Source organism: Mustela erminea, chromosome 2 (assembly GCF_009829155.1).
Source record: "Mustela erminea isolate mMusErm1 chromosome 2, mMusErm1.Pri, whole genome shotgun sequence".
Taxonomy (NCBI): Eukaryota; Metazoa; Chordata; class Mammalia; order Carnivora; family Mustelidae; genus Mustela; species Mustela erminea.
Window position 1 is genome coordinate 12,636,545 of NC_045615.1, and position 25,192 is coordinate 12,661,736.

The window sequence follows — 25,192 nt, forward strand, 5'->3', positions numbered from 1 at the left end:
TGTGGACACAGGGCCCCCAGGGACTGTGTGAGGCCACAGGGCTGCTCAGTGGGGGATTGCCATGTCTTCAGCAACTAGGAGAACCAGGTTCTAGACCTGATGACCTTCGAAGGGCTGTGGGCCCTGCGCATTCCCTTGCCCTCTGTTTCCCCTTCTATAATGTGAGCTTTGAGAGCCTGACTGAAGGTCAGTCATCTGAGGATGGTCAGCCATCTGAGGATGCCTGGTTCCCATATACTTCTGATAACTTTTCCTGGGGCTCCCTTACCCCGCCAGCCCCCACTGTGGTCATGGGGCTGAGCTGCTCTTGATGCTTCCTCTATGGAGAAATTCAGGGAAAAGGTACTTCTCTGGCTTTCCAGGAGTCACTCTCAGCTCTGAGAGGGGGCCCCTAACTCAGAGGGGTCCAGTTCTTGGGGCCTTGGGGAATAAGACCCCACCAGGTCAAGGGGCCAAGAGCTATGACTGCAAAACAGGGCTGCACTGGAAAGGGGGTGGGGGTGAGGGGGTTCTTCTGGGCTACTGGCTCGGCCGGGTAAGGAGCATGGTCTCCAGGAGCTGGGTGGTGAGCTTCTATCCCTACAAGGTGCCACTCACTCCCACAGGCCCAAGAGAAACTCTCAAATACACTCTGAAAGCAGGTGAAGCACTGAGGAGCAAGGCATAAGCGGCGACGGCAGGAGGTGCTCCAGATTCTAGAGGTGTCTGGAAGGTCTGGGTGTGCTTGGAGGCTGGGAGGTTCATGACAGTCATGGGTCGCACAACAATGGGAATGTACTTAGTGTCACTGAACTGTGCATTTAACATGGTCAGTGTTGTGTGGTGTATATTTTACTGTGTGCATCACGCGTGCGCACACACACACGCACATGCACGTGCACACTTCCCACCCCCCAAAGTCCCCAGATATCAGACAAAGCCCACGAGCCACACCCTTCTCTTCTCCCTCCTGGTCTCCTTCCGCTCTCCCTGCACACACTCTGCTTCCAGCACACTGACTTCCCTCTTGGGAGTTCAAAAAACCCACACACTCCCACCTTCAAGCACTCATACTCATTCTTCCTCTGCCTGCAGTATCCTTCCCCAGACATTGCTGGCTCCTTTGAGCCTCTTCTGGCTCTGCTCAAATGTCCCCTGAGTAGCAGTGGGACCTTCCCTGCTCTCTGAAGATAACACAGCCTCGTCTATGCCCAACCCAGGCACTTCAGTAGGATTTATTTTGCTCCGTAGCCCTGATTGTCCCTTGATGATGTATATGTGCAGATTTGTTCAGTATCCTCTTCCCCCACCGGAAGGTAAGCTGCATGAGGCTAGGTCTTTTTTTTTCCCATGGACGTAACCCCACTCCCTGCATGTAGCCACCGTGCATGATGTTTCTGAGTGAATGAATGGATGGCCTCTCTCCTAACACGGCACCCATCCTAATATCTACAACGGCAATGGAAGTTGTCATGGGATATGGTCTTTGCAGCAGCCTTGTGAGGCTTTGGAGATGAGGGTGCTGAGGTTGGTGTGATGTGGTGATGTGTCAGGAATCCCACCCCCCGACTCTAAACCTTGGCTTTTCTCTTCACCTCATGGGCCAGACCAGTGTTGTCACTTTCCCTGTCGTAGCAGGAAGAGTGAGACTTGTGAATCACAGTGAATCCATTTCAGCCCCAGCTCTGTGTCTTCTTGGCAGGACTGTTGCTCTTCTCATCTGGGAGCTAGTCAGAGAGCTTCTGGCACCTTCTGTATGCAGCACTCTACAGAAGCTATAGACCACGTTCTGATGGTAGCTCCTTTATTAAACACACACTCCACACTTTCACTTTCAATAGGCGCCCCTCCATAGGTGCTGGAGACAAAAGAATGTCTCCTTTTGGGCATACTGGTAGGGCAGCTGAGCCACTCTTGTTCCCCAAGAAGAGACCTCCTGTGTATGCCTTGAAGGCCGAGCAGCATGGAGTGCTTCTCCCTGTCGCTTCCACAAACCAGACCTGAGATTTCAGGACCCCTGTTCCGCCTTCCTTCTGGGAAGGCTTTCAATGAGCCTCTGAGCTTCCTGAGGGTAGAGAGGGTTTACATAAAACCTGCAAGCCTGGGAAATCTAGGCCAATCCGTCTTTATTGCCCCCCATTTCCTTCCTTCTGTAGTTCCTTCCTCCCATCGCCCCCCCTTCCCTTCACAGTTACTGAGTGTGCTAACTACTCGTCATTTCTTTACCCTTCCACACCCATCGAGCGTTCGGATTTTAGTTCTTGGGGAAAATGGAAGAAGATGAAGAATGTATAAGGCCCACTAGATGATCTTTTTCTCCATAGATATCAATAAGTGTTTCTAGTGCAATCGGGAAGACCTTGGAAAGCAACAGAAGATTAGGAGCAGCTCTTCTTCTGATGGCTCTGAGCTCCGCCACACAGGGAGGGAAGATCTCTCCAAACAGACTGCTGGTGTCCTTCCCACGCTCTGTGGTCTGAGGTTGTCCACAGCAGTGTTTGTCAAAATTCTTTTCCTTGTTCACCGTGACCCTCAGTAAGAAATACTGTACATCTGTAAGCCAGGACATACCCCGCCACGCATGTGCACACACACCCCTGCCACCATGAAGCAAAGGTTCAGGAAACACTTTTTACCCTTACTGCAAGCAATGAGAGTGGATCTTTTCTAGTCTGTTCTACTACATTTCTTTTTAAAGATTTAACTGTGGTAAAATAGGCATAACATAAAATTTACCATCTTAAGTTTTAAGTGTGACGTTCAGTGATGTTAAATAGATTCACATTGTTGTGGAACCAGTTCCAGAACTTTTTCTTCTTGCAGTATTGAAACTCTGTATCTGTTAAAGAGCAACTCCCCATTCCCCTCTACCAGCCCCAACCACCACTCTGCTTTCTGTCTTGATGAATTTCACTACTGTAGGTACTTCACGTAAGTAGAACCATTCAGAATTTGTCCTTTTCTGATGGGCTCATTTCATTTAGCAAAGGTTCTCCAGGTTAATCCAGGTTGTGGCATGTGTTTGAATTTCCTTCCTTTGAAGGTTAAATAATATTCCATTGCACGAATATGCAACAATTTGCTTGCCCATTGTTTATCCCTTCAAATATGGCAACTAGGAACAAGCCACTCTGAAAATGAAGATGCAGACATTTCTTTGAGACACTTTCAATGGGGGGCATATACCTAGATGTGCAATTGCAGCATCATGGGGTCATTCTATTTTTAATTTTTGAGGAAGTGCCACACCATTCTCCAGAGTGGCTGCACCACTTTACATTCCCACCAACAGTGCACATGTGTCACCCTTCTCCGCATCCTCGCCAACACGTGTTTTCTATTTTTTTGTTAGTGGCCATCCTAAGTAGTGGGAGGTGATAACTCATTGGCCATTGACTTGTACTTCTCCCAGTAATTAGTAATGCTGAGCATCTTTTATATGCTGGCTGATTTGTCTATCTCCTTTGGGAAAATGTCCATTTAAGTTCTTTGCCCATTTTTAAATTAGGTTGTTTTTTTTAGTTCTTTAGTTGTAGGAGTTCTTTATATACTCTGGATATTAATCCTTTATCAGATAGATGATTTGTAAATATTTTCTCCTATTCTCTGGTTTTTTTTTCATTTTTTAAAGGCTGTGACAATCCACTGAATAGATTTTATGAACAACTAAAGGGCCATGATTTCTCATTTGAAACCACTGCTCTAAAGAAAAGAGGTGAACGAAGCAGCTCAGGAAGTTGATGTCCCACCAGCTCCCTGCCTCTTACAACATGACTGTGTAGAGTACAAGGTAGAAAGGATTGTCCTTCTAAGGAAAAATTATATTTTAAATGCATATACTATTATTTGGAAAGACAAGAACCTGCGAACAAAAGAGGTAAGAAGGAAAAGAATGAAGTTAAAGAAAATGGAAGGGTAGAAGAAACAAAATACACAGATTAGGGCAATAGGAAACAAAGAAGCAACAGAGAGGAAAGTTATGTTGTGAGAAATATGTCAAGTTAGAAGGACCAAGGGGAGAACCTATGGGTCCCAGGACCTACTTGCTCTGGGCACTCTGCCAGGCCCTGGGGACGTGGTGTTAAGCCACTGACAAGCTCCCTGGGTTCACACTATGTTCCAGCTTCTATTTAATCCTCACCCACAACCCCCTTTGCCTCCGCATAGGGAGGCACTGATGACCCCACTTTACAAAGTTAAAAAAAAAATGGGGATGACAGAGGCAAGATTTGCCTGTGATCCCTCAGCCAGGTGTGGAGTTCAGTAGGGCTACAAACCGGGCTTATCCGCTTTCATTCCTCTGCTATGGCCGCTTCCTAAATATTTCCCTCAGAAAACACCAATGAGTTAAATACTCTGGGAGGCATAGGCTTTTCCATTTTGGTAAACTCTGAGACCCAGCCTGGCTGGCTGGTGGACTGTGCTGGTTACCCCAAGTTTTGCTATCACACAGCCTCCACATACAATATAAGATACATGGTCTGCCAACTGACCAAGTTTAAATAACGTGGAATTTAACAAGTGTTCCCAACCTGTTGCAAGCATGTCCTACCTCTTTCTGAGTATTCAGAAGGCACTTTAACATCCCATCATGCCTTCAGGGAGTCCCTGGGTCATTCCATATCCCATATAGTAACCCATGGCGCAGTCTCCAGCCAGTCAGTCACCTCACCTCTTTGCTTCCACCTCCTCATCAGTGAGATGAGGGCTTTAGAAGGATGATCACCAAAACAAACAAACAAACAAATAAATAAACAAATATGATTACCACATGGCCCTCAACCTTCACATCAGTGGGCCGTAATTCCACTGAAGATTTCTGGAGGTGCAGAGGAACAGAGGGATCTGGGGGGAACCCAGGCTTTGCTGACGGCTCCCAAAATGAGGATGGAATACAGAGATGGTCCAGCCCCCGCATTCTCACTGCCCAGTGGAGCCCAAGGTGGTGACTCAGAGATCTCACAGGAAATGTTTCTCTGGTTTCTCTCCCACTCTCAACTCCCACAGCCCTCATCATGATCCAGGAATCACAGGGTCTTTTTTCAGCTGCCCTCTGGCTCTCTCCCCTGCCTTGGGCAGCTTCACCTCCCAACTTCTTAATACTCACTCTAAGATTCGGAGTCCTGGTTCCTGAAACAACCACTCAATGATCAGCAGCCTCAGCCAGGCCCAGGGTGTGGACATCAGGGCTTAATCCAGGCAGTGGGTATGGAGGGAAAGGATGAGGTAGATTGTGATAAAACGTAAAAAGAAATACTCTTATCGAGGGCCAAAAAATTTTGAAAGAACCTTACTTGTCTTCCTTGAATAAGTAAGTTTTGAGAAAGGCAATCATGTTATGTTGCCCAGAAAACTTTGTTAAGTGAATCATCTAGATTCATCTGTAAGATGAGGCAAAGGCCAAAAATGCTTTTATGCAGGGAAGTTCCTGAATGACTTTATACTAAGATGAAATATGTAAAGTACTTAGAATAATACCTTACCACACAGTAAGTGTTAAATAAATGTCAGTTGTCGTTATTGTTATTATTATTATTACACGGCACAAGAGTAGTAGTGACTCCAAACCATCAAGAAACCATAATATTTATTTATTTAGAAGTCTGTGTGATTTGGGGCAAGAATTTTTTTTTTTTTTTAATTTTAGAGAGAGAGCATGTGTGGGGGAGAGGGAAGGACAGAGAGAGAGAGAGAATCTTAAGCAGGCTCCATACCCAACACAGCCCCATGTGAGGCTCAATCTCACAACCCCGAGATCATGACATCAAGAGTAGGGCACTTAACCAAGCCAACCAGGCACCCCTGGGAAGAGATTTTTAAATCTCTCCTGGCCTCAGAGATCACTTTATCTGTACAATGGGGCTAGGACTAGGGTTCCCCACTTGCCTTAAAGGAACAAATGAAATCATTAAGTAATTTGTAAACTATAAAGTACCATGGAAAAATGTCTGTTGAGACCACAGTTACAAAGCCTAAAAGTTCAGAACCATCAGTCTTCAGACTATCTGAAGATAGTCTGATAACGGAGTGTCGGCAGGTTGATTTCAGCGCAGTGTTGAGAATGAGGATTTCAGGCTAATGATCTTGACTAGAACATGTCAAGAAATGATAGCAGGTTCTGGGAAAGAGCTGAAGAACACCCAAGCATGACTTTCATGCATGTCATTCCCTGGGTCTGATTGAAGGACGAGTCTTCATTTAAGACTTAGTCGAGGCATCACCAGGCTTTCCTGGCACTCTGTCCCATCACCTGTCTCCTGTGCCCACAGTGCTCCCTACAGCACCAAGCACAGTATATCTGGCCCCAAGTTTAATGCCCGTTTTCTAAACCAGACCCCTTGTGAGTGCCTCAAGGGAAGGGAGGGTTTTTGTTTGTTTGTTTGTTTGGTTGTTTGTTTTTAATCTTTGTATCTTCAGGACCATTCTCAGCATTTGGAACATATGAGATATGCAATAAATCTTTCTTATTTTGAATGGGAGTGAATTAATTAGAGAAACCCAAACATCAGAAAATGCCTTTTTATCCATCCTGCACCCGTGAAGAATAAACAGTTCAATTCACCAGGACAACGGTAGGAAAGTGTCATTTATACCAAAGCCATTGTTATTCTAAATGCTGATTACTGATCATTAACCAACACTTTGGGACCAAGAAAGCGTGCTGATCTAATGTTTAATGTTGTATTACATCTAAGATGCCCAAATTAAATTATAATTTCCTTTCTTTGACTGCATAATTATTTCCCATATTTCAGGAAGTCTCTCCCTCACCTTTTTTTTTTTTTTTTTTAAATAGAAGTATAGTTGACATACAACGTTACATTAGTTTCAGGTGTACAACACAGTGATCTGACAAGTCTATGCGTTCTGGGCTCATGACAAGTCTAGCTTCTATCTATCACCATGCAATGCTATTACAGTATCATTGAAGAAGTCTTTCCCCTTTAAGGGCTGCCAATTTTCAGTAATAAGAAGTGGCTAACTTAGCAGAGATTTCCAGAGGAAGCCAGGAGAGTGAAATTAAATCACGCCCCACCTTCTTTGCCTCCAGCTAGCCCTGGAGCTTGAGGAGATTTGGCACAGGAATACTAAGAGAAAGAAAACCAAAGTCACTTACTGTGTCCAATAGTTTGTTGTTAATAAAAACATCTCTTTGAAAGGGCCTATGATATTCAGGGAATCACAAGCCGAAATCTCCCACCCTGTTTGTTGGATTAAACAGACAGATCTGGTCTCTTGAATTTCAGTTTCTTCGGCTCCTTAAGCCTTGAGTGAGAACATTTCAGTTTGATCAACACAGTTCACCTCCTGTGGTTAATGCTTGTAGCAGGAAAGAACAATTAACCAACTACAAATATTTCTGTATCAGCCCGACTTCCTGGAGAAAAATGCAAGGTTTTTTTTTGTTTTGTTTTGTTTTTTTTAAAGCCAAAATATTTCTTTTAGCTAAGCACCATGGTTGGCCACAATCACAGCAGAATCTCTCACTAACACATTAGCAATTAGCTTTGGTTAAAGTAATAAAAATAGAAACAATTCTCCTAACCATAAGGCACTTTAGCATAATGGGTATGCATATACAGACTTGCTGGTGAAACAGACATGGGTTCAAATCCAAGGCTCCCCACATGCTAGGTGTATGCTCTTAGAAGAATTTCTGAGCCTCAGTTTTCTCATCCTTAAAATGGGAATAATGTGTTCTCTGTCCCATGACTAGACCTCTGTTTAAAGACACAGATCTTTAGGATCCTTTCATTTTAATCCCACTCTTCCAAAAGGAGCTGTGGGGAGTATGTGGCGGGGTGGGGTGGGGAGAAAGAGAGAGAGAGAGATCATTTGTCTTTTGAAACAGTTTTGGAGTCACAGCCTTCTTTGAGAACCTGGTGAAAGTATAGCTTTTCCCCAGAAAATACACTTTCATACAAACATGTGCCCTTTCCCCTAAAAAACCCCACAGCAATTAACGGACCTCTGATTAAGACCTTTGGGACAGATGAGACCAAACTCTTGGGTTTTGCTTCTTCATTTTTTTTTTTTTTAAGATTTATTTATTTGAGAGGGAGAGAGAGAGTGAGGAGATATGGGGGGGAGGGCCAGAGGGAGAAGCAGACTCCCCACTGAGCACAGAGCCCTGTAGGAGGATCGCTTCACAACACTGGGATCATGACCTGAGTCGAAATCAAGAGTCCAACATTTAAGCAACTGAGCCATCCAGGCGCTCTGGTTTTGTTTCTTCATGAGTCATTTCATTTCACAGAGAGGGAAGCCTGTTCTCTAGCCAAAGACCACATGGGTCGCCCTCCCTGGCAAACACGATTGCCGACCACAAGAAGCTGGATGGGAGAGGATGAAGTGCTCGGCCACTATCGCCACGACGGAAAACGCAGTTCAAAGTCCACCTGACTCCACCCTCAAAATGAGCAATTTGGCTCCCTGGATAATTGGCATTTCTTGGAGAGATTAGGAAAGAATAGCCTTCAGGGGCATCATGGGGCTCAGCATAGCTTTGCAAACTACATGTTATTTTGTTTTTAATCATAACCCTCTGTAATGTAAAAAAAGAAGGAGCCGCAGCAGCAGCAGCAGCCAACCAAATGTCCAGGAGAAATGGTGAAGCAGAGTTAACACAATGAAACGTTATACAGCCACAAAAATGACCATCGTGAAAGCTTATGTTGTGATGAAAAAAAGGAAGGAAGGAAGAAAAGTGGAACCCCTTATAATTCTAGCCATTAAAAGCTGTACCATATGAACAAGATAAGTAGTTCTTGGGAAAAAATGTGAGGTTAGTAGAATTATTGATGGTTTGTATCTGCTTTTAAATTTGGGGGGTATTATGTAATGTTTACAGTTGTCAAGTAAGGAGATAAATGATAAATCTGTACAAAATCAGCCTGTTCTTCCACTTGGCTGCAGCCCTGTCCTGCCTCCAAGTAGTGGCTCCTTCCGGGGCTTCCCGCCTGAGTAGGCGGAGAAGGCAGACAGGGTGGGCAGACCCGATCAGAGTTTCCCCAGACTTCCCCTGACCCCCAAAACCAAGCCTGCCATTGAGAGCAGTGGGAACACATTCATTGTCCCTACCCTCCATCACCCTGGCGGACCCTTTACTGTTTAGGTCAGCATCCGAGTCTAGCCAACGAGGAGACAGGTTCATGCAAGCAGCCTGAGGCCATTCGTGTCTAAATCCAGGTGAGCCTGTGGTGTTCCCATGTGCCATGCACAGGTGGGCTGACCCAGAGAGTCAGAGGTAAATGACTTGTCTGACGCTTGCTGGTGCTGGAAACAGACATGGGGGTTACCATGGGTTTCCCATGGGTGCTGGGAGGTTGGCTGCTCTCACAACAGTCATGAAGAGACAATTACAGTAAAGCTTTCTGGGGATGCCTGGGTGGCTCAGTTGGTTAAGTGTCTGCCTTTGGTTCTGGTCATAATCCTAGCGTCCTGGGATCCAGCCCTGCATCGGGCTCCCTGCTCAGTGGGGAGTCTGTTTCTCCCTCTCCCTCTGTCCTTTTACTCCCTTCCTGCTTGTGCTCTTGCTTTCTCAAATAAATAAATAAATAAAATCGTTAAAAAAAGAGAGAGAGAGAAGAAGGAGGAGGAGGAGGAGGAGAAAGGAAGGAAGAAAGGAAGAAAGACAGACAGAAAGAAAAAGCTTCCCGCAGTGCAGCTTGCCGGAGGGAAGGCAGCAGCTCCAGCCATCAGGAGGCCAGTGGATCTTAAAGGTCATGGTCAGCACACTGCTCATTAGGACCGAGCCTCCCAAGGAAAAGCAGCTCGTGCTCTGGCTCCCTTCTCCCAGGCTAAGCGTCTAGCTGCCTCCCTGTCCCAGAGATGCCTGCGGCTGGGGGGACGGCTGCGGTAAGCGAGCAGTCAGCGCAGCAACCCTCCCACAACAACCCTCCCACAGCAACCTGCCTCCCTCCCCAGCCCTCCGCCCTCCACCCTCCACCCTTTGCCCGCTAGCTGCAGCACTGCACATCCAGCGTTTCCTTCTCAAACCCTCTGCGGGGGCCTGATCTCTTGGGCCTGGTGAGACCAGCTTCTTCCTGAAGCTCCTCCATTGAGGCTCTTCCGGCCCCTGGATCAATGAGTGGCTCCCTCATCGGATGGCCCCAAAGCTCATGGCAGGACCTCAGGAACAGATGAGTGTGGGGAGGATGGTGGCACATGCTTGACTTCAGCAACTCTCACGTTGTGTCCTCTGTGCCTAGCATGGGTCTGGCTGAGTAGTGCATGTCACAATAAGTAACAATGAGCAACTGACAGTTCCAGGGCGGGGAGACCATGGGGTGGGGGAAATTTCAGGAGACGATGGATCCCCAAGGGTGGATGGATGTCAGAGCAACAGAGAAATGAACGGCAATGTCAAGGAGGTTTGAGCTACTGAGTAGACAAGGGGTGATGCTACCCAGGTGAGAAAAGCCAAGCTGGCAGGTGCTGACCTGGCCTGCAGGACAAGATAGGCATTGTCCGGAGGGCCATTTCTTCAGGCGAGCTGGTGCTGGATGCCGCCTCTGGCGGGGGTTTCTCGGAGGCTGAGTGAGCGCCACCCTGCACTCCTCCACCCTCCGCTGTCCATTTCTGCTCAGCTGCCGTGTGTGGTTCTGCAAGCTGCAATTTCACAGCATGTGTTTAGCCTTTGCCTTGACCTGGGTGCCAAGCTCTCCAATCCATACTGTAGGCCTGGCTCAGGGCTCTGCTCACAGCGGGCAGCTGACAGACCAAATAATGAGGAGCTAAGAGCCCTGGTTTTGGAGTCCCACAGACCTGAGTCTGCATCTGGGCTCTGGCCTTCTAGCCCCCCGGTGCCGTTGTGAGTTCCTGATGATGTCACAGGGCTTTTTGTGGGAATTGAGATCGTGGCAGAAGGCACCTGACACGCTTCTTAGCACCCCATGAGTGATATGTACCACATCTAACTGATATGCATAATGTGCCAAGTAGACAAGCAAAGGGTTGACTGGAAGGAAGGCTCAGAGCCCACTTAGCCTAACCCCTCAATTGGCAGAGTCAGAACCTGAAGCCCAGAGAGAGAAGTCCCCCAGCCAAGATGGCGAGACAAGCACCCAGTTATAGAAACGCAGTCTCGGGGACAGAACTAGCTTGGTACAGCCTGGCCCTCTTGGCCAGCCATTCTCTTCTCATCTCTCCTGATTTCTTCCCCCTCTTGATCTCAGGCTCCTCCTCCAGTGCTAATTTGAGGTCACCATCCTGTCTTACTAAAGTCCTCTGTACCCCTAATGCCTGGTTGAGCTTTGGCACCCTTTCAGCTTTGTCTTCACATGAACCCTTGTATCCCTTCCCCAAACTCTCAAGTCTGCCTCCTGGAATTCCCTGATTGGATCTTTCTGGATTCCAAGTACTGGCTGGCCCCCTGACCTGGATCTTTTATTTCTACTGGAGTCACCAACCAGGCTTCTGTCCTTTTAAAGTATCTTTAGAACGTTGATTTCCCTTCCTCTGAGACATAGGTGCTGTCTTCCCCTCCAACCAGGGAAATCTGCCCTCCTCAGAGGCAGTGACAGGCCCCACATCTGCAGGATCCATCAGCACCCACTCTCATCTCAACATCCTCCTGGTGATCTAGGCCACACTCAAAGGATCTAGAATCATTCCCGGGGGTGGGGTGGTCTGCCACAGGTAGGAAGCAGGGCTCTCTGCTTCCTTCTTTCTAAGTTCCTGTGTCCATTCTTCCCACAGCTAGAACTGGTTGGCAAGCTGTCCTCCCTTCTTTGGCCTGCCTCAATTCCTTTCCCCTTTGTTTTTCCCTGATCAACGGGAGCTCTCACAGCTCCCCAAGTCTGTAGACACCATTTAGAAATATATTCTATGTTGGTCAAAAAAAAAAAAAAAATCAAAACAAGTCCAGTGTTGCTTAGCCATGGTTTCTGTCAGCAGGTAGAGCATACACGTGTTTTTTGAGATAAGAATGGATTTTTTTTCTTCTTTTATTCACTTAATATTTTTTTCCTCACCCATGTTGAAGCCATCGCCACAGGGAGATAAAGTAGAAATAAGAGAATTCTCTTGGCTCAGATTGAGGGAAATGCGGTGAGCCAATCTGGGCAGACAGGAGCTCAGGGCGTCTCAACGAGAGTCCCTCAGTCCAGAGTGGCACAGAAGTGGTGTCATGATTCCCCCGACCCATCATGTGGCACAGAAATCCTGGAAGAAGGCTAGACCTGGGTCAGAGGCTGGCATGAGACATCCTGGCAGTGGCTGGTGTGAATTTCTGATGAAGACCAGATGGGCTCCCCCAAAGAATTAAGCCCCATGAGCTCCACCCCAGAACTGTGGCCCAACCCTGGAGAAAGGAAGGAGACTGCTGAGCTCACTGGGGTTATTTCCCAACACCCAGCAGAAATCAAGATGCTCAGATTAGATATTCTATTTTTGTACACCAAGTGTGGACTAAAATGCATATTCACACCACACAGATCTACTCTGTTATGACTTCCTTGAGCCCTCCGGATGTTCTTCCACAGGAATAGGACCACCTTCGTAATAAACTCACTCAACCCACTCTTCTACCTTCTGTGAAGCTGATGTCCCTGTCAACAATTTCAAAGATTTCTCCTTAGCCTCTTTGTTTTCCAAACAGCAATTCTCTCTCTTTTTTTAAATGAATGATAAATGAGCCAAATACATATTTCTGTGTGTGACCCTGGGAAGGTACAAGAGAATAAAGTCAAGGGACAAATTCAGCTGTGTGTTGTCTACCCCTTAGGTTTGCAAAAAGGTCATGGGAGAGCGTCAAGGTCATTTCACAGATGCCTTAGAGAGACACCCCATAGTGTGGCCAGGCAGAGTGAGGAGATAGGAGGTCTGACCTGAGGGTCAGGTGGGTCGCTGCTTATCTGTGTGAACACAGAAAAGGGATTCTGCCCTCTGGGTGTGTTACTGGGAATTGGGGATACAACCTGATGGTGCACCTGGAGAACAAAGGCAAGAGCCTAGCATGAAGCTTGAGGCTGTTGCTATGCTAACCCCCTGCTGCGCCCAGTGGCAGAAGTGGTGAGCCATGCCTGTTGGTGCCTGGGTCAGGGTGGGTGGGACATAGGAAGGCTCGCAAAGGCTGAGACCTTGAGATTGGAACTTTAAGGATGCCCGGGAGCTCTCCTCAGGCAGATGGGCATTTGAAACAGAGAAGAGGGCTCAGCACAAGCTCTGAGGTGTGATGGGCAACAGGGAGTTGTTGGAGACAGGACTACTGGGCCCCATGCATCTGAAGAAGGATGACAAGACGGAAACTGGGATGGTAGACCAGATGTCTGGTCCCTCGAGGCCTAGGCTTTGTTCAATGAAGAGTCAATGAAGATTTTTACCCTGGGGGTGATAGGGCCACATTTGAGCTTCAGACACATCTTTCCAGCAACAGAGAGGAAAGACTTCAATGTGGGTCACTGTAGGCAGAGGCAGGAGCTCTAATGATACGGCAGTCATCCAGTCTAAAGGCAAGAGGGTCTGAACTAAAGCAGTGGAGATCTGGGGACAAATCTGAGAAAGGAGGGGACAAATGTTACCACAGCATTGCCCTCACTCAGGGAAACTGGTGTGTGTGCTCGCTCACCCTCTGGCCTTTGCTAAGACTCCCACTTTGGCCATGTTTTAGTTTTTTTCTGCGGGGAACAGAGCCTCCTCCTAGAGATGCCAGGGGACTTAGTCACCCTTAGCAGGGCAGTGAAAGACCAGGCAGGGATCCTGAGGATTTTAGGCAGACCTGGAGTCTCCTTCATCTCTTTCCTCTACTGCTCCATGGCCCCTCTTGTGACACCCGGACGTCCCCCAACCCTGTGGTCCTGTCAACCTGCTGGCCACCAACACACCAGTCTGAGCCCTGAGGTGAGGGGAGTAGGAAGGGGATGTTCCCTCCCTTCTCAGCACCTGCTTGGACTAGAAGACAGACATTGCCATCTGACAGCAGAAAACTCTGTTCAATGACAAGAACGGATGAGAAGAACTTTAGGGAAGATGGTGCTTTAGCAACTGGATTTCTACCACATGGATAAAACCTGGGAACCTCTTTATGGGGCAGATTTATTCCTTCACTTTGTTGCAACAGCATTTGTGATGGTGGGTTTTGTGATGTTTTGTTGTTGATGATAGGTATGCGGGTGTGTTGTCTCTGTGTGTGTGCCTGCATACATCCGTGCTTGTGTGTGTGAGTCTGTGTGTGTCTGTGTTCATGTGTGTGCATGGACCTGTGAGTCTGTGTGTCTGTGTGTGTCTGTGTATATGAGAGACAGACAGAGAAAATAACCTATATCTCCTTTCCTTAAGAGATTTTCTTTTTGCCTCTCTAGTTATAAAATCCTTAAAATAAAATCCAAAATGGATGGCTTCCCCCGAACTCCACATGCCAGAAAGCTCTAGGATATCCAAGGCTAAAACCACAAACACTCCCTTCTCAGGCTGAATCTCACAGAGTTGGGAGATGCAGGACACCCTCAGTCACTCGGGCTGACCTCCAACAGCAAACCACCACACTGGAGAGTTTTGGGCACGTGTTTGGTGGAGACCAGCTAGCAGCCACTCCCACCTGCAAGGAGTTAAAAGCATATAACTCAAAGACAATCTTAACTATCAAAAGCTTATGATAATAGCATATATGGGCAAAATCAGCTCCCAAGGGCCCGTGGTTCTTCCCCACTCTGCTCATGCCTTTACTTCATTCAGTTGTCAAGGGGCTTTCCAATCAATAGGAAAAGAAGGACCAAACACGGAGGCATGGGTTTGCTTACATGTAGTCTGTCTCTCCATGGCAGGTTTGACAACACACAAATGAATTGGAGGAGGGAAAGGAACCAGGAGGAGGGTGGAGGTCACATCCTAATAGTGGCTTTATGTGCAAGCAGCCATTAGAGGAAGGTGATTTGAAAGCAGAAGGTTCCAAACCCACCTACATGAATGTTACACTGTCATTTGGCAGCAGTGAAGTGAAGGTGGCATTGCCCTCACTGTGTGCCTCGCTCTCCCTCACTGAGGGGCCTCCTGCAGGAAGCTTTTAAACCCTTCTCCTATGCCACACAAAGTGTTTCCTCCTTTCTGCGAGGAAACTATCATACAAGTCAATGAGATCTTTCTAGAGGCCAGGGTTCTAGCTTGGAGGAAGACATCACTCACAGGGCCTGTCCCCTGTGATGTCTGAGCTAGGAGTCCCTCTGGGGTATTATTTTCACTTCCCATTTGCTGGTTCTCAGAGGCCACTTGACTTGTTTGACAGGGTGGAGCAAAGGAGCCTGGGAAGATTTATTTGACCAGGAAGACAGAGTAAGAACTGGCTCTTTTCTCTGACAGCCCAGGAGGCAAGCAGCTTCAGCTAAGATAAGGCTCTGGCAGAAATCAAGGTACAAGGGACACCCCACTTTACCTCACCCACACCTGTGATAGAGCCACCAGGCCTGGTTGTCAAGACAGTTGGAAGGAGGTGTTGTCCCACCAATCTCAGCCTCTGACAATTGCCAACAACGAGCCCTCTGTACTTCACTGAGCCCTGATCCACTTGAAGAAATACCTCTGCTTTGTACATCTAGCTGGCACTGGTGGTGAAGTCTTCCCAGGAGTCATTCTTGGAGCGGAAAGATCATCCCATGTTGACCCATGTTCTCATGACATGGGAAAGCTGCATTCACCCCTTGGCAGCTCACGAGAAGTCAATCTTTTTGGTGCCAGAAGTCCCAACCCCTCTTGAGTTGATGAAATCTGATGAAAGATCTTTGCAGAAATGATCTTTGCAGAGGGTTGCTCATGTCCTCCACAACAGCTTGCATGCAAGTTTTTTGTTCTTTGTTTTAAGATTTTATTTGCTGGAGAGCACACGTGAGCACAGGCAGAGAGAGCAGCAGAGGGAGAAGCAGATTCCCTGCTGAGCAGGGAGCCTATGTGAAGCTCAATCCCAGGACCCTGGCATCCTGATCTGAGCTGAAGGCAGAGGCTTAAACAACAGAGCCACCCAGATGTCCTGCTTGCATGCAAGTTTAAGAAGCTCATAAGCTCCAGGAAACTCATCAAGGGTCTATGGTCTCCAAAAGTTAGGTCACCAGCAGCCGGAACTGGTGCAGGGACATGACCCTTGTAGGGAAAACCTCTCTATCCAGCACCATGCACACCCCTCCTGCCACCAAGCACACAGCAGGATTCCCTGGGTATCTAGACCTACTTTGAAAGGCTCAAGACTCAGGAAATCCCAGGAGGCAGGCTCTTCTCCATTTGTCCCTGCTTTGCAAAGCCAGATGCAGACAGGATGCTGATCTGTGGTTTGAAACTGATATAGTCAGCTTCTTATCAGCAGTGTGCTGGGGCCAACTTGTGTAGGTTTGTGGGAGTTAACTGCTGAATTTGGGGGAATTTTGTGAGCCATTTGCTAAGCGCATCACTATTCAAAATTAAACCATACAAAATTAAAATTATATAAAATGGCAAATTATATAAAATATAATTAAGTGAATTATTCTAGAAATGAAGGTAATAAACACTCAAATGTCACCATTCCCTGGTTATTTCACTACATTTCACTATTATCTCTGCTCTTGAGGTTGTTTACATCAGTCACATCTGTGGGATGGAAATGCTGTCTGACTGTGTGACTATTGGGTGTCTCTTCCCAGCCCCTTGTGCGGCCAGGTCATGTGAGCAGCTTGAAGTTGGCTCTCTAGGAGTGTTTACACCACAGGAATAGGCAGGAGCTTTAAACCTGCGGCTGATATGTTTTTGTTGTTGCTGTTGTTGATTTTCTGGACTTAATACGGTGACAGAAAAAATGCCCATAATGTAGGTTCAACTTTAAAATGTGTCCTGTTCATAGCTGTTAACAGCACAAAAAATTGAGAAAATTCTTTTGAGTAATTAAAAACTATTATCCAGTTTAGCAAAGAAGCCAGTGACGTTGCTACCTATGCCCAGCATGCGTGGCTGATATGTCTCTGTCACTTTGGTCTTCTTAACATAAATGAAACTATCAAGGACATCCATGCCACCCCTCTACTGTGTGTCAACTGGAACTACAGCTTGACCATGGACACAAGAATTTGGCGAAAGTCAGCAAAAGCACTCTATGGTGAATCGATGTCTCTATGGTATCCATAATAAAGAATACTGCATATTTTGTTATTATTTGTGAATTATGTGTTACATATTCTTTATACCAGTACAGTTTATAATTAACTTACATGTGTATATGTGTGTATATTTGTTTCCCAGAAAGCTGGTTGTTGAACGTTTACCAGCATTACCAGAATACCACTGCTCTCAGTCTATAAGATACCTATCTTAACCTAATCTCTCTCATCTCCCCTACCCAACACTGCACTGACAGATGCCAGGGAACCCATCAGACAGACAGATACCACAACATGGAAATGATTCCTTTCCACGTGAATGCATAGGGAAAAGAGATTTGAGTCTTTCCCATAGAGCCGCCCAAACAGAATCATGAAATGGATTATCACTTCTAATCCCATCTCCAAATGCAGTCTTTAAAAAAAAAAACAAAAAAACAATTTTCTTTGGGGGCACCTGGGTGGCTCAGTGGCTTTAATGCCTGACTCTTGATTTCAACTCAGGTCGTGATCTCTGGGTCTTGAGGTCAAGCCCCGCGTCAGCCCCATGCTGCGCATGGAGGTTCCTTAAGAATCTCTCTCCCTCCCCCTTTGCCCCTTCCCCACTCCAACCCTTCCAACTCATGTTCCTCCTCAACCTGAGCACATGTTCTATAAGTAAGTAAGTAAGTAAATAAATAAATAAATAAATTTCTTTGAAAAAACTGATTGTACTATAGAAATGGCAGGAATAAAAGGAATTGTTTTTTTAATTACATAACTTTTATTACTTTTACTAACTTATTGATTATAAATTATTAACAGAAACAGTATTTTTGTAGATGTTTATTTACACCTTCTAGGTTCCCTCTGAAAGAGTTACAATAGTACAAAGGTACAAACAAATTTGTACAAAGTATTTTACAGACCTTAGAAAACTTTGCTTAGGAATAATGGGAATATATATATTTTTTAACATATAATGTATTATTTGCCCAGGGGTACAGGTCTGTGAATCATCAGGTTTACACAATTCACAGCACTCGCCATAGCACATACCCTCCCCAATGTTCATAATCCAGCCACCCTCTCCCTCCCCACCCACCCCCTCAGTTTGTTTCCAGAGATTAATAGTCTCTTATGGTTTGTCTCCCTCCTGATCCCATCTTGTTCCATTTTTTTCCCACCCTGCCTCTCAAATTCCTCATATCAGAGAGATCATGTGATAATTGTCTTTCTCTGATTGGCTTATTCTGCTCAGCATAATACACTTCAGTTCCATCCATATCATTGCAAATGGTAAGATTTCGTTTTTGTTTTTGTTTTTGTTTTTGTTTTGATGGCTGTATAGTAAGGAATAAAAGGAAAACTTAACATGAAATAACTATGCATAATATTTGCTACAGTTCAAGGTGGAACATGTAAAAATAGGTAGTGTAACAAGCTGTTTATGCACATATAATAGATTCACAGCTGAGCATTTCACCATAGGTTGACCCCTTTGGCAAAACAAACAAAGAATTGGTTTCTGTTTTGTACACAGAAAGGGAACTAATTCTTACTGAGCACCCACACTAGGCACCAAGCGCTTTCAAAAATGCTATTCTGATTTTGTTTATTTATTCATTTTCTGGGGCTTCCAAAAAGATTTGAAGCCACTTATGAAAGCAAACATGAAACAATAGGAGAGAAAAAGAGATGAATAAATCAAGACCAAAGGGTAAATTAGGGTAGAGAAACAAATTTGAGGGTAAAGTTGGTTACAAAGAACCAACATGAGATGGGGCTACCCAATCGCTAGTGGTTAGATGCAAATTAGGCTCTAAGTGTGCTGTAGTCCAAAGCACAGAATGGGTAATCATTTGTTGGAGGAAAAAGTGTCTTTAGGATTTCCATTGCTCCAGAGAAGCATGGATTTCCCAAGTCTGGAGCCTGACAGAAATTCTCCTGCAACTCTTAGGGTGGTCCTGAGAGGAATGGTGAACAGCGGTCTTAGTGGCATCACAGTTACAATGACACAGTTCCCTACCTTACTTCTTACAGCAACCTTCGGCTCAAGCCTAGGACGACATGCCCTCACCAGGAAAGTGTGCCCGAGCCTGATTCTGGAATGCAATCCCTTGAACACCCCATGCATCTTGGGCTGACTAGCTTGATGGTGGGGAAGGTAGGGGAGGGGGCACACCCAAAATATCTGGATTCATTTCTCAGTCATATTAAATGCATTTCCTCTTTGAGAAACATAACAAAACTAGGTTATCTCTTCTGAAATTTCAAAATAAATATTGTACATAAAAACTAATTTAAAAAGTTACAATGTGCAAAGTGCTCTTTGCAAGCTATAGGGACTCTTCTGGTGATCCTCACATGGAGAACTGGATAGAATCTAGATGGAAATATTGTATACTTTTCAGTTTCAACTGTTACTAACTAATGAAGAAGTAAGACTCCAGGGTAAAATTAACCTACCTGAGTTATGTCAGTATGGACTGAGGATGAACTACTGTTTTTCACAAGGACACTTGGTGACTTGTCCAAGTCACGGTCAGAAAGCTGCAGGGCAACACCTTGAACTGAAGCGCTCTGGTCCACAGGCTGGCCATCCAACCTCTATCCTAGAGAACCTTTCAGCCGTAGCTGCCTTGTTGTACCCCTATGCCCACGTTTTTTCTAATTCCTGGGATCCACAACACACTGAGAGGTAAAATTAAATTATTATTACTAAATATTGGACATGGTGATTCCAAATATTTGGAGCTGGTGGATCCTTTTGGGAATGTGATAGAAGCCGGGCGGGCATGGTGTGGGAGTGCACATGTGCGTAAAACCTTGCAGACAAGTTCAGAGAGCTCTTAGACCCCATGAAACTCATCAAGGGTCTGTGGTCTTGGAGGTCTGAACTCCTGACTTCATCCATTAAGCGCAGACCACCTTGCATCATTTTAGACACTACAGAAACCTGCACAAACATTTCCTGAGCCCGAGCAACCCTGAAACTGAGGACTTTCTTAAACTCTCTACCCCAGGTGACTCGCTCGCCTCACCCTGGTCCTGACCTAGCAGTTCAGATACCAAGGTATGTGAAGAAGCCTGCAGAAAGAGGTAAGGACAAGGCACCCAAGAGAACCTCTTTATATGACATAGTTTTGAGCATCAGCCCTCTGGTGAGAAAGCACACAGTGGCCTGAGGTGAGCCGAGGTCCTGCAGGGTCAGCAGAGACCAATGCAGAGCCTCTTCTTTGCTCTAATCATCCTGCTCTATCTAGTTCTCATATCTGGGCTTAAAGCAGAGTGCACCTGCTCCCAACTTACAGAGACTTGGGTCCTTTGCTCATGCTCATCTAGCTGGAAGTGGCAGAACCAGGTTCTAGAGAAAAACTGGCTGGCCCCAAGGCCTATCGTCTTCCTCTGGATGGTACTGCACCTTGCAGCTAGTGGAACACACCAGAGACCTAGTGACAACCACCTTCTTCCACAAGGGCCCCCATTAAAACCCTGGGTGTGGTGATGGCACCGAAGCTCACTGTGCCTAAGGGTGGTCACTGCACCTAAGGGTGGTCACTGCGCCTAAGGGTGGTCGTTAAGTCTTATGTGCATTTCTGCCTTCAAGCTTTCTTCCTCCTGTCTTAATCTTGGCTGGCACTCCAGAACTTGCCCTTGTTGTTTCCCTCAAGAACCATTTCACAGGGCATCCACCCTGCTCCAGATACTTTCCTGTGTTCTGGGACCCAGGGGAGGATGTAAGAGGCCCACCTCCCTATTCTGAGGGAGCACAGATCCAGAATTCCTGCAAACAAGGAACCCTCAGCATCTGTTGGAAGTTCACGGGGACACAGGGATGGATTTGGGCACTGGGAACGAAGAGAAGGCAGTGGCTTTGGTCCCAGGAGTTAGAACAGGAGAGGCTTGCCCTGATGAGAAGGTAGGGAGGGGGCCCCAGGCTGAGGGAACAGTAGGAGCATGGTCTGGACCTTTCCAGAGCAGCACAGGGCTGACTTAAACAAAGCAGATGGGCTGGTAGTAGAGGAACAGGAACTGTGACAGGAAAAGGACCCGAGACCCAGTGGTAATCACTGCTCTCCCTTCTGATCTTCATCTAACTGTTGTGATTTTCATCTAAGTGCTGTCTTCCTACAGCTTCATGATTCTTTCTTCTTTCTCTAATCTGGCTGGGACATCACCCGTGAACCAGAGCACACCTGCTCTGCTGGGCCTGTCGGGTGGGTGGGGGTGGGTAAGGGATGGGTTGCGGGGGGTGGAGTTGCTCTGGCTCCCCTGCTACCCCCCACACACGTGACCCTTACAAGCAAGGATGCTGGCCTCTGGCGGCTCTGTTGGGCTGCTGCAGACTTGAGGAATTAGTTCCCAGCTGGGCTCACAGCTTCTTGGCTGGTCACAGGTTCTGTGGGGATGACTGGGCCCAGAGGATGGCAGATTCCATCCTGGTATTCCACACAGGGTCAGAGCCCTCACTTGCTTCCGTTCTGGCCTTCTGCTTCATCACCAAGTAGGAGGTCAGGTTTGGGTATACTTAAGGACTGTGAGCCTGAACCAGCACAGTGAGCACTGCTGGACGGACAGAGCAGGGAGCACTTGGCCCTAAAGCCCCTGACATGCAGTAAGGGCTCAAAAACTGTTCTGAATAAAAGAATACATGAATGATGAGAAATGCCACAAAGAGAGAGAAATATAAGGGCACCTGAGTGGCTCAGCTGGCTAGGCCTCTGCTTTCGGCTCACGTCATGATCTTAGGGTCCCAGGATTGAACCATGCATTGAACTCTCTGCTCAATGGGGAGTCTGCTTCTTCCTCTCCCTCTGTGTGCTCTCTCTCTCTTAAATAAATAAATAAAATCTTTTAAAAAGAGAGAGAGAGAGAAATATAGAACTTTCTAGGACTAAGGTGGGGGTTGGGGGAGACAATGGTAAAAAATGCAAAAGTCCTGTTGTGTTCCAGAAAGTTCAAAGAGAGGGCAGGAACCACCATGTCATGGATTCCAGTTTTCCCAAAGCAGGCTCACCTTTTGACCACATCTGCTCTGAGGCAGGATGAGTATAATCTTTTTTAGCTTTTTATTTTGGAATAATTTTAGGTTTACAGAAAAGTTACAAAGATAGCCTGGAGACTTCATATATACCCTGCACTCAGTTCCCCCTAATATTACCATCTTACTTAACCATGGTACATTTGCCAGAACGAGGAAACCCACTTTGACACAATGGTATTAAACTCCAGACTTTATTTAGATTTTACCTATTTTTTCTTTAATAACTTTTTCCCCCTAGGACCCACTCCAATCCCAGATGTGAGTTTTGAATTTAGTTGTCATGTCTCCTTACTCTCCTCTGACGTGTAACAGTCTCTCCATATTTCCTCCTTCTCCATAACCTTGACAATGGCAAAGGTCAAGTATTCTGTAGATTTTCCCTCACTTTGGGTTTGTTTGGTGTTTTTTCGTTATGAGATCAGGGCTAAGGGTTTTGGGGAAGAACAGCACAGAGGGGAAGTACTTTCTCTTTGCACCATAACCAAAGTTATATAATACAACACGATTTATCCCTCGAGACGTTAACCTTGATTCACCTGATTCAGGTGGTGTCTGCCAGCATTCTCCAATATGGAGTTCCTATTCTTCCATTTCCATATTTTATTCTAACTCTCTTCGGCACCAAAGGTGAGGGGAATCAAACTCCATCCAGGAAGGAGAAGTATCTACATATATCATGCACAATTTTCCTCTCTAACTGTGGCAGCACGATGATAACCATTCTATAGTCCTTTGATTGTGTGGACAGTTGATGGTGAAAGCAGTGGCCAATTAGCAAATGACTGGAACAGTTGTTAAAACCCTAGAATTTGAAAAGCCCTCCCAAAATGTGTTGTCAACTGTTCATTCCTTCTCAAAAACTGATCGCTTAGCCCAAAAAGTAATCATTAAACCTATTCTATCACGCTACCCCTGACGTCTGAAAAATGGAAAACCATGGAAATCATTTGCCTTGAGGCAGACACTCCCCATACATCCCTGCTAGCCTCTGCCACGTCTGCCTCTTAGGTACCATTACCCTTGTTTATAGAGATGCTGAATAACTTGTCAGGAGCCCCACAGCCTGTATGCATGTGCCCACCCCCTTTCCTACCCCACAGTCTTCTCCTGTCTTTCCTCTGTGGCACATTCACTGGCTTTTCCAGCTTAGAAAGCCCAAGAAACAAGATCTCCCTGGATGGATGAGCTTTTATAAATCAAAAACAAAACAAAACAAAGATGCAGTCTTACCTTGGTAAGGCTCAGTAGCTTGTCACCATAGCTTTTTCAATCCCAGCACCCTCATGATGCCGCAGCCTGCTAGTGATAACCAGCAACTCCTGATACAATCCCAAAGAAAAAGCCCATCGTGGTTATCTCAATCAGCTCCCATAGCTTGTGGCTTCCTGCTGGTGGCAAGCACCAGCAGAGGTGGCGGGCTCCCCGGTCTGTGGTCAGAGCTTCACCAGCTTCCTCCAAGGAGCCCCGCCCCTCCCATGGAACACTCTGAAGGCGTCTGTGGCCTCACTGGGTCCAGTGGGCACCGCTGACCCAGAAAAGCTTGGGAGGAAGGACCACAAGCAGCTGGTCTTTCTCAGGCCCTGGGCCACACTGGTTCCAATGACCCTCTGCTACTAGAAAGTTTTCTCATGGGGGTTTGGTTTAATGACATGGATGGTGCTTTCCCGCACCAGACTTGGCAAAGTTAGTAAACCTCCAAGCTAACTCTACAAGGTATTTCTCTCTGCCTTGCAGCATTTATCTGCAAGACAAGAAAGAGGTTGGTCTCTGCTGTCTTGTGCCATCTGTGTGAGCCTGGGCAGCTGTTCTCTCAGCCTTGTTGGTTTTTGTCTTGTTTTCCAAATAGTGCTGATAATACCTAGCCCAGAGATACCATGGGTACAAATGACAGAATGGGTGTGACGGGCACAGAATTGCCTCTCAACAAATGCTAATTCTCATTTTTTTAAAAAAAATAGCAGTCTAACCAGTCATTGATTCTGATCACAGAGCCTCTTCCATTGTCCCACTGCACTTGGCTCTGAAAACTCAAAGGTGCAGAGAATGATAGAAGTGATTGGGAAAGGACCCTATCATCTGGAGTGGTGAGGTGCTGTCCCGTACTACACCAGCTGAGGAAACAACAGGACCAAGAAGATTGCTGAGACAACCTTAGGAGAACTGCTGGTCCAGCCAGACATGGTAAGCCACTGGTCACTTGCTTTCTGATCGAGGGACCAAAGGGAGCCCATGGACTTGATCCTTTCCTGTCTTTATGTCTGGGAACATTGGCAGGGATGGAGTGCAGACAGGCTTGCTTCTACTCCTGGCCTGGAACCAAAGTCCAGAATCTCAGTTTCCTCATGGATTTTAGGACTAAGACAGTAATTTGCTGAGAGTTTTGGGTAAGAAAGAGCTTTTTGCAGATGTTCATAGCAACAGCAGCAGCAACACGGAGTTTTTGGGTTCCACAGCTCCTTGAAAACAACCTACCTGATTTCCCCAAAAGTTTTTTGCACAGTAAATGGATTAATGCATAAAAATTTGTATTACAGTGTTTAGTACATAATAAATTCTACATAACTTGTAGCTGATGTGAATATGTCTAATCTAAGTCCCAAACTTAATTCTTAACACTGCTTTGTCTTCTTCTGTCCTTGGTAGTGAAGAGCCTGGAACAGTGTCCCGAACGAGTTGTGCTCAGTGAATCATAGCTCTTATTAATTTATTATTATATTCATCTCCTGACACCTGAGAGTCGGATCTAAGCATTAAATACAACTTGAAAGAATCCCAAACTCCTTAAACTCTTGATCTAAAGACTTGCTGACTTGAGATGAGATTATTTAGCTTTGTTATTTCAATTCAATTAACACAACAAACTTTTGTGAACGTTTGCTCTGTGTTAAGCACATGCCAGAGGTTTGGGGTTGAGGTATAAATAAGCATGATCTTCCCTTGAGGGAGTCATCCTAGGGAGACTGGAAAGGATGTCTGGTAGATAGACATAATAATGCGGGGTGGGAAACGGGGCCACAGAATCCCAACAAGGCACAGTTTTAGAACAGGGGCAGAAGCAATAGGAACATCAGGGATTATTAGAAGAAGTTACCAAGCAGATGGCTTTGAACATGGTTTGTGACTAAGAATC

At 46.2% G+C, this 25,192-nt stretch overlaps 1 protein-coding gene across 2 annotated transcripts in view; it reads right to left on the minus strand.

Moving 5' to 3' along the window:
• BLK (BLK proto-oncogene, Src family tyrosine kinase) overlaps positions 1-23,650 on the minus strand; it is a 70,411-nt gene extending 46,761 nt beyond the window's left edge. The window contains exons 1-2 of one of the 2 annotated variants that reach the window (XM_032332261.1): positions 23,293-23,650; positions 4,532-4,687 (exon numbers count right to left, since the gene is read on the minus strand). The gene's annotated coding sequence lies outside the window, so the exon portion shown is untranslated. The remainder of the gene's footprint in view (positions 1-4,531; positions 4,688-23,292) is intronic. The other variant, XM_032332259.1, reaches the window with a different exon arrangement.
• Positions 23,651-25,192: the final 1,542 nt, after the last annotated feature.